The sequence below is a fragment of the Carlito syrichta genome, unplaced genomic scaffold (assembly GCF_000164805.1).
Source record: "Carlito syrichta isolate Samal-C Ts95f unplaced genomic scaffold, Tarsius_syrichta-2.0.1 Scaffold315057, whole genome shotgun sequence".
Classification (NCBI taxonomy): Eukaryota; Metazoa; Chordata; class Mammalia; order Primates; family Tarsiidae; genus Carlito; species Carlito syrichta.
Window position 1 is genome coordinate 163807 of NW_007259153.1, and position 7968 is coordinate 171774.

General features: G+C 46.5%; 1 long non-coding RNA gene across 1 annotated transcript in view; it reads left to right on the forward strand.

Annotated features, from left to right (window-relative positions):
* The window catches only part of LOC103274848, a 5480-nt gene extending 4420 nt beyond the window's left edge, over window positions 1-1060 (forward strand). Inside the window, exon 3 of the long non-coding RNA XR_505277.2 lies at window positions 976-1060. This is a non-coding gene — a long non-coding RNA (uncharacterized LOC103274848). The remainder of the gene's footprint in view (window positions 1-975) is intronic.
* Window positions 1061-7968: the final 6908 nt, after the last annotated feature.

Genomic DNA, 7968 nt, shown 5'->3' on the forward strand with positions numbered 1-7968 from the left:
TGTAACTGCCCCTTTAATAAATCTCTCAGTTCAGATGGCGTGGAGTCGTTACTGGGCGCCCCCAAAACTTCTTTCACTCGTAAAACACAATCTACTTATATTCTAGTTATTCAGGGGCTGGACAGGTGGACGCTAATTTAATACGCTAATTTGGTGATCCTATCTCATTGACAAAGGCACAGCATTCCTACAAGATAAAATGGATGCCTTTCATTGGGGTCTTAGCAGATCTAACCTACAGGCAGATTCTGGCAAATGCCACAAAGTTGTAAGCTGTTGAGGAATCTACCTGTGGGGGATCCCTAAGGTTTTTGTTTTTGTTTTTTTGAGACATGCATGTAGGTGGCTACCTCTTCTATTTATTCATGCGGCTCCCACTCAGGTGATCTGTGTCACCCTTGATCTTGGAAATCATTCACACAAAATACCATGGCTGTCTTTCACGGTGTATCTACCATTAGTACTCTGCAGCATTTGCAGTTACGTGAGGACTTTTAGTTCTGTTTAAGAAAAAAGGTCAGCCAGGGGCAGTGGCTCATGCCTGTAATCCCAGCACTTTGGGGGGCAGAGGCAAGAGGATCAGCTGAGTCCAGGGGTTCAAGACCCGTCTGGGCAACTTGGCAAGACCTCGTCTCTACAATGAATCAAAAAATTAGCCGGGTGTGGTGGCGCAGGCCTGGGGTCCAGCTACTTGGAAAGCTGAGGTGGAAGGATCACTTGAACCCAGAAGGTCGAGGCTAGAGTGGCTATGAGCATGCCACTACACTCCAGCCTGAGCGACAGAGTGAGACTCCGATGAAAGAGGAAACAGAGAGAGAGAGAGACAGAGAGAGAAATAAATAAATTAGTAGACATAAGAATTTTTTTAAGTATCTTTAGTTGGAATCATATTCAAGTCTGTTTTTTTTTTCTCCATTTTAAAATGCAAGCAGTCAGAATTGCACAGTTACTGCTTTTATTTATTTCTTTTTACAGCTCAGTTGAAGAATTGCTGGAAAGGACAAACAAAATTATCTAATCAGAAGGAGCTGTGGAACCACATGGGTTTTAAACATAACTCTGAAAATGTTTTCACTTCCTAGTCTAGAGTTTGACGATAAAACTGTGCTGTGTCATTTGTTGTGGCTACTCTGTTGCCTTAAAAAGAGCATTTGGAAGGAGTCTTGTGGTTTGAATTTTAGTTAGACATGACCAATTTCATGTAATAGCAAGGAAGAAGATTGGGTGACATGTCCCTTCTGTGTGTCCTGCAAATTGGTTTATTGATTTTCAGAGGAGAAAGGAACATACAGACTGAATAAGAACATGCCAGGATATTAAAGTTATATTGATGTCTATTATTTTTTTTAATTGGAGTCTCACTCCATTGCCCAGGCTGGAGTACAGTGACACACTCATGGCCACCCCAGCGTCGACCCGCTGTACTCCGGCGATCCTTCCGCCTCAGCCTTCCAAGTAACCAGGACTACAGGCGCACGCTACCACACCCAGCTAATTTTTGATTGATGGTAGAGACGAGACAAGTTGCCCAGGCTGGTCTCGAACCCGCGGGCTCAGGCCATCCACTCACCTCGGCCTCCCAAAGTGCTGGGATGACAGGCCGAGCCACCGAGCCCGGCCAGATGTCTATTTGTTTTTGATAAACATTGAGTAAATTTCACCTTCAGTAAATTTAATATTTCTCCGAATAAAACAAAACTTTATAGGCACATAACTGAAACATGCTCATGCAGCAAAGATAGAAATTTACAAGAACACGTCTAGTAGCTAAACAGCCCCAGTTATCCTCAGCATTGTTCTGAGGTTTCCCTCTCCATCTGAAGTCCTTGTAGCATCAATGTCAGACCCATTCTGCACCTGGGTTGGAACATCTGCCTCTCCAGACGCCTTGGCTTGGGCAGGGTGGGAGGTGCCCCCTCTGTGTGGCTGGCTCTGCTGCCTTACAGACAAGGAGGTCTGCCTCCTGGCTGATCAGACGCAGAGCCCTCAGTTACTTTGAGGTACTAACATCTCAGCTAGTGCCTCTCTCTGAAAACTGCGAAGTCTAATTAAAAAATCGACTCATCTTTCTTCTCTTCTATTCTCCCTCTTCCCACACTACTTTTATTCCCTTTGCCCACCATGCACACAACACCCCCTGCCCTTGAAGAAAACAAACAGACCAACAGACAAAATTTCTTTGACCCTCTCCTTCTCTTCCTTCCAGCTTTTTTTTTTCCTGAGTTGGAGTCTCACTCTGTCGCCCAGGCTGGAGTGCAGTGGCACGCCCCCAGCCACTGCAGCCTCGACCTGCTGGGCTCCGGCCATCCTTCCGCCTCAGCCCTCCAAGTAATTGGAACTACAGATGCATGCCACTGCCCCCGGCTAGTTTTTGTGATTTAGAGACGAGGTCTCACCAGGTTGCCCAGGCTGGTCTCGAACCCCGGGCTCAGGTAATTCTCTCGCCTCGGCCTCCCAAAGTGCTGGGATGACAGGCTGAGCCACCATGCCCAGTCCTTCCAACTTCTTAGAGATGAAATTTGCACGCAGCTGCCTCAACTTCTGCCAGATCTGACCACCTCCTCTCTGGAAATACAGATGCTACCCTTTTCTGGTTCTCCTCCCATGTCTTTGGTCACTGTGTTGTCTCTTTTTTCCCCAGGGTCACTGTGGCCCACCGCAGCAGGGGGTCACTGATCCCAGCACAGTTTGGAGTTGGGCAGTGCATGGCCTGCACAACCACAGATAACAGTTCATGTTCTCATTCTTGTTTGCTTGACTTCGGGGCTTCCCAGAGTTCTAGCCTATGTGGCCTCTCCTCAGTCTACAGGCGCCCTCCTGGGAAATCTCAATGCTCCCCTTTAATTAACATACACTCTTTTTTTTTTTTGAGTTGGAGTCTCCCTCTGTCGCCCAGACTGGAGTGCAGTGGCCGCTCCCGGCCACCGCAGCCTCGACCTGCTGAGCTCCGGCGATCCTTCCGCCTCAGCCTTCCAAGGAGCCGAAATTACAGGTGCGCGCTACTATGCCCGGCTAATTTTTTTTATTTATTGTAGAGATGAGGTCTCGCCAAGTTGCCCAGGCAGGTCTCGAACCCGCGGGCTGAGGCAATCCACTCGCCTCAGCCTCCCAAAGGCGCGGGATGACAGGCTGAGCCACCGTGCCCGGCTGAACATACACTCTTAACCCTGTGACTCTCAGAACTGCACCTCTTGCCTCTCTCTCCCTCCCAAATTTACCATTCTGAGCTCTGCCCTTTTCCAGCAGGATGCCCAGGTAAAGCTCCACAAATGATCTTGAGTCTTCCCATTGTTTCCTCCTCTGTTGGCCTTTAATCGTATTGTCTATTTGCCCGTCTTGTGGACAAGACAGGACATTCACCAGCCCTTCCTACTCCAGAAGTACAAAACAGAATTGGCCTGTCTCACAGCTCACTTGGACCCTCCGTCAACCTTTTTCACACACGTACTAGCTCTCCAAAGAGAGCAGGGACTGCGGCTTTGCCACCCACTACTGCTGCGACTCCCTACAAAGCTATAACTGCATCAGGCATCCCTTCACCTTGCTTGCAGAATCTACAGAAGAGACTGAAACACTGTTCCCTTCTACCAACTTAGTCAGCTTACACCCTCCAAGTACCGGCTTGAAGGAAGTCCTGGCCTCACCGACCTTCTAAGGCAATCCACCTGTGTGTCTGTTTCTTGTAGGAAGACTCCCAAAGGCGGGTCAGGCCCTGGCCAGGGATGCCATCGACCGCTGGTCTTTCCTCCTCTACCCCCTCATCCTGCCCCCTCCTCACTGTCCCTCCAGCCCCTCTCCTGCCTGGGCAGCTCCATCGACACCCACCTGGCCGTCTCTCCAGACCAACCTCTCCCAGCCCCCTCCCCAGGACTGCGCTGGCCTGAGTCAGGAGGGCAGTGGGGCTGTCTAGGGGGAAGCCCCCAAGAGCGGGTTTGTTTGCCGTCATGGTCAGTGCACCCAGACTTATGAAGGAGACAATTGCATAAATAAAGTCCGATGTTTAGTTCCTTTTTCTCCCCAACAGGTCAACCGCTGGGTAGGTCTGAATGCAGACCCAGTTCATCTGGGTCTCATCGTGCCTCCCTTTATAATGTCAAGCGGAGAGAAGGTCCAGGGAGTGCAGGGCGGCTCACTGCTGCTAAGTGATCCTTCAAAGCCAGTACGTTATGTCAGTTACCAAAAAAAAAATTTTGTTTCAAAGGTCAGAGTAACCTCTAAGGGTTAAATTTTTTTTAGAAACTATCTAGCTGGAGTGGAAATTGGAGAGCTGAAAAAAATCCGATTTTCTTCTTGAACAAGATGAAATTTGTATCAGTAGGATGCATTTTTTTCACAACTGAGCTGAAGTCACTTTCTTGTTCCCTACCTCCACCTCTTCCCTTGAGTTCTGTATTATTTGGAGGGCAAAGAAGGCTTTCGCCTTAAAGTAAATGTTTAGAATTTCACACCGTATGTACTTTTGTGTACGAGGTTTTGGGAAAACCTTCAATCATCAAAACAGCCCTAAGCTTAAAACATTTTCTAATGTAATCAAGATGGCTTTGGGGGCATGTTCAATTTGCAGTCCCTGAGTCCGTGTGGCCCTCCATCTCCCTGCTCCAGAGATTTCTAGGACCGTCTGGTTTCTTAGCCAGTCAGTCACTAAGGAAACCAGGAAGGTTCAACCCAACGAGCCTGGGATAAGATGGAATCGACTGAAGCCAACCAAAAATGACTGCTTTTGATCACTGAACGGGCTCCCTAAAGAGGCTGTGTTCATTACTTGACATTTTTTGCTTGCAAATTCTGACTCCAAAAGATTTGCTTTACTAAATAAAATACACAGCATGACTTTCTCCATGATAATAGGCTATTTAGTAAATGATATTTATTTAGAATATACAATATCTCTTGGGTAAAACCAAATCGAGATTTGGAGGACAGTTTTGTATTTTTTTAAATTTAATACCCAATTTTTTGAGTAGTAAAATTTTCTTATCTATGATTGAGGAAAATGTTTTCTGCATTCAGGTTAAAATATTAAAAACCTATAAAAATGAAAAAAAGAGAAGATTTTAACAATACTACCAATTAGCAATAATTAACAAGCATATTGGCCATTTACAGTGCTAAATATGATATTTACATTGTTTCCATGTTATGGTGACAATACATATATGAGTAAGTGTGGCTTTAAAAAAAAACTCCTGATTCTGCTGTGAGGGAAAAATTCAGCCAGGCCCATTTGCCTTTAGCTTTCAAAGGTTAATTCGCTTTTTCTTTTCCAGAATTGCTCTTTGGTCCTTCATGATATTGCTTACATAAACTGTAATCCCATGCCAGGAGTTTTTTAGCCAAAAAGGAGTAGAGGACCAATTTTAGTAGGCGCTACATTGTTCCTCAACTTTTATTTTTTATTTTTTTGTTTTTTTGTTTTTTGGGTTGGAGTTTTACTCTGTCGCCCAGACTGGAGTGCAGCGGCCTCTCCCGGCCACCGCAGCCTCGACCTGCGGGGCTCCGGCGATCCTTCCGCCTCAGCCTTCCGAGTAGCTGGAAGTACAGGTGCGCGCTACCATGCCCGGCTCATTTTTGATTTATCGTAGAGACGAGGTGTCGCCAAGTTGCCCAGGCGGGTCTCGAACCCGCGGGCTCAGGCAATCCACTCACCTCAGCCTCCCAAGGCGCTGGATTACAGGCTGAGCCACTGAGCCCAGCTTGTTCCTCAACTTTTATATCACTTTGCTAGCAGAAGTCACACAAGGAAGGCCAAGGTCTACAAGCAACCTACAAATATGCGTGGTTAGGCTTATATGCTTTTGCCTTTGCGTTTTTAAAAACTTAATTAGTTGCTAATCTTTACAAGCGACAATATTTCATTTCTGACTTCCAGATTTTCTTGAATTCCCAGAGGACATCAATCAGCTAAGCAGCTGGCTGCCCCATTAGCAAGATGTGTCCCTGACCCCCTCACTGTCTCCACCCGCTCCAAGCTTGAGGCCGGTTGCTTCCCTCACGCTACTCACACCGTAGTTTGTCTTTCATCTACCACACCTTCCTCGAATTGCTTTACCAGCCAGGTTCTTGGAGGTATTTTGTGGCAGAATGCGGCAAATGCTCAAATATATTTTTCTTGTATGATTGAGTAAATAAACACATGTAGCTGGTTTGGGATCAGCAGTTAGCCTCATGGCAGTCACCTGGGATGACAGAATGTCTCCCACTAGTCCAGCGGCAGGAAGGGGGGTTGGTAGCAGTTAAAGGTATTTCCTTTTGAAAGGCAAGCGGCAAGCTTTAAGGACCCGCCAGGCGCCAGGCAGGTTTTGTCTAAGAAAGACCAAGTGGCCAAAGACTGGCCATCTCATGAAAATGCAAAAGAGTAACTAATTCACAGACTTATCCAAAACCCCTCTTCTGAAGCTGACGGTTTACAACCCTGCAGTTCCCGGAAACCATTTGTTCTTTGAAAGATCTGATTTTTCTGAACACAACCTTATAAGATTCCAAAGGAAATATGTAATCACTCAACATGACCCCCTCCCTTACCTAAACAAGGGTGTAAGACCCCACTTCTCCCGTTCTGGGGGGTCGAGCTCCATTTGGACTTATTAGCTCCTCGAGCCCGCTGTGCCAGCCAGCGTAATAAAGTTGCCACTTCCTATAATAGCCTTGGTGTCACGGTCTCTCTATTTTTCCTGCTACATTTCAAGTTTGTAATTCTTGTCCTTAAGTGTGGACATGATACGAACAGCCAAGACTTCCATACTGTTAACCAGAGCTAGAAAATGTCCTCTGTGCTTGGATAATTTCCTAGGTGTTTAAAATGCATTCACTCGAGCCGGGCTCGGTGGCTCAGCCTGTAATCCCCTGCCTTTGGGAGGCTGAGGTGAGTGGATTGCCTGAGCCCGCGTTCAAGACCCGCCTGGGCAGGTGAGACCTCATCTCTACGATAAAATCAAAAAATTAGCCGAGCGTGGGAGTGCACGCCTGTAATTCCAGCTCCTTGGAAGGCTGAGGCAGAAGGATCGCCGGAGCCCAGCAGGTCGAGGCTGCGGTGGCCGGGAGCGGCCACTGCACTCCAGTCTGGGCAACAGAGTGAGACTCCAACACAAAAAAAATAAAGAAATAAAATAAAGAAATAAAATAAAATGCATTCACTCATTTCATCTTCAAGATAATCAATAAGGTAAATGTTACGAGCGACTCCATTTTAGCGATTAGGAAATGGAGACACCAAGAAGTTGAGAACTTGCCTAAGGCAACCACATTTCATGGCCCCAGACTCCCAGTCAGGGATCTGGCTGCAGCCTGAGAATGCAACCATTAAGCTTTATTTCACATGCAGTGGAAGGAGTCCCACAACCACAATGACCATGTCCTTTCTGTTCCACTCATTACCTTTCAAGGTGAGTGTCTGATGGATGTTAATATCTTCTTTGAAACAACTAGGAAGCAAAGTTCTGGTCGAGATTAAATATAAGTAGCTCCGCGGCACCTGAGGAGATAAGACCCCTTCTCTAAGGCTTTGCTGCTATCTGCCAAAAAACTGCTATCACAAAACCACAAATGGATGGTTCTGAGTCTGAAGGTACCTCTAGGCCTGTGCTGTCTACACAGCCATAAGCAATGGTCCCAAGTTCAAGAATCTGTCTTTGCCATTTTTACAGAAAGACTTGTTTTGATATTTGCATGCATATAAGATTAACAAAATGTTTAACAAAAATGAAAATCAATGGATCATATATATTTTTTTCTTTCCTTTTCATATTTTTGAGTTGGAGTCTCACTCTGTTGCCCAGGCTGGAGGGCAATGGCATGATCAAGGCCACCACATTCTCTACCTGCTGGGCTAAAGCAAACCTTCTGCCTCCGCCTCCTGAATAGCTGGGATCACAGAGCGCACCACCATGCCTGGCTAATTATTAAGTATAGAGATGAGGTCTCACCAAGTTGCCCAGGCTGGTCTTGAACCCCTGAACACAGTCCTTTTGC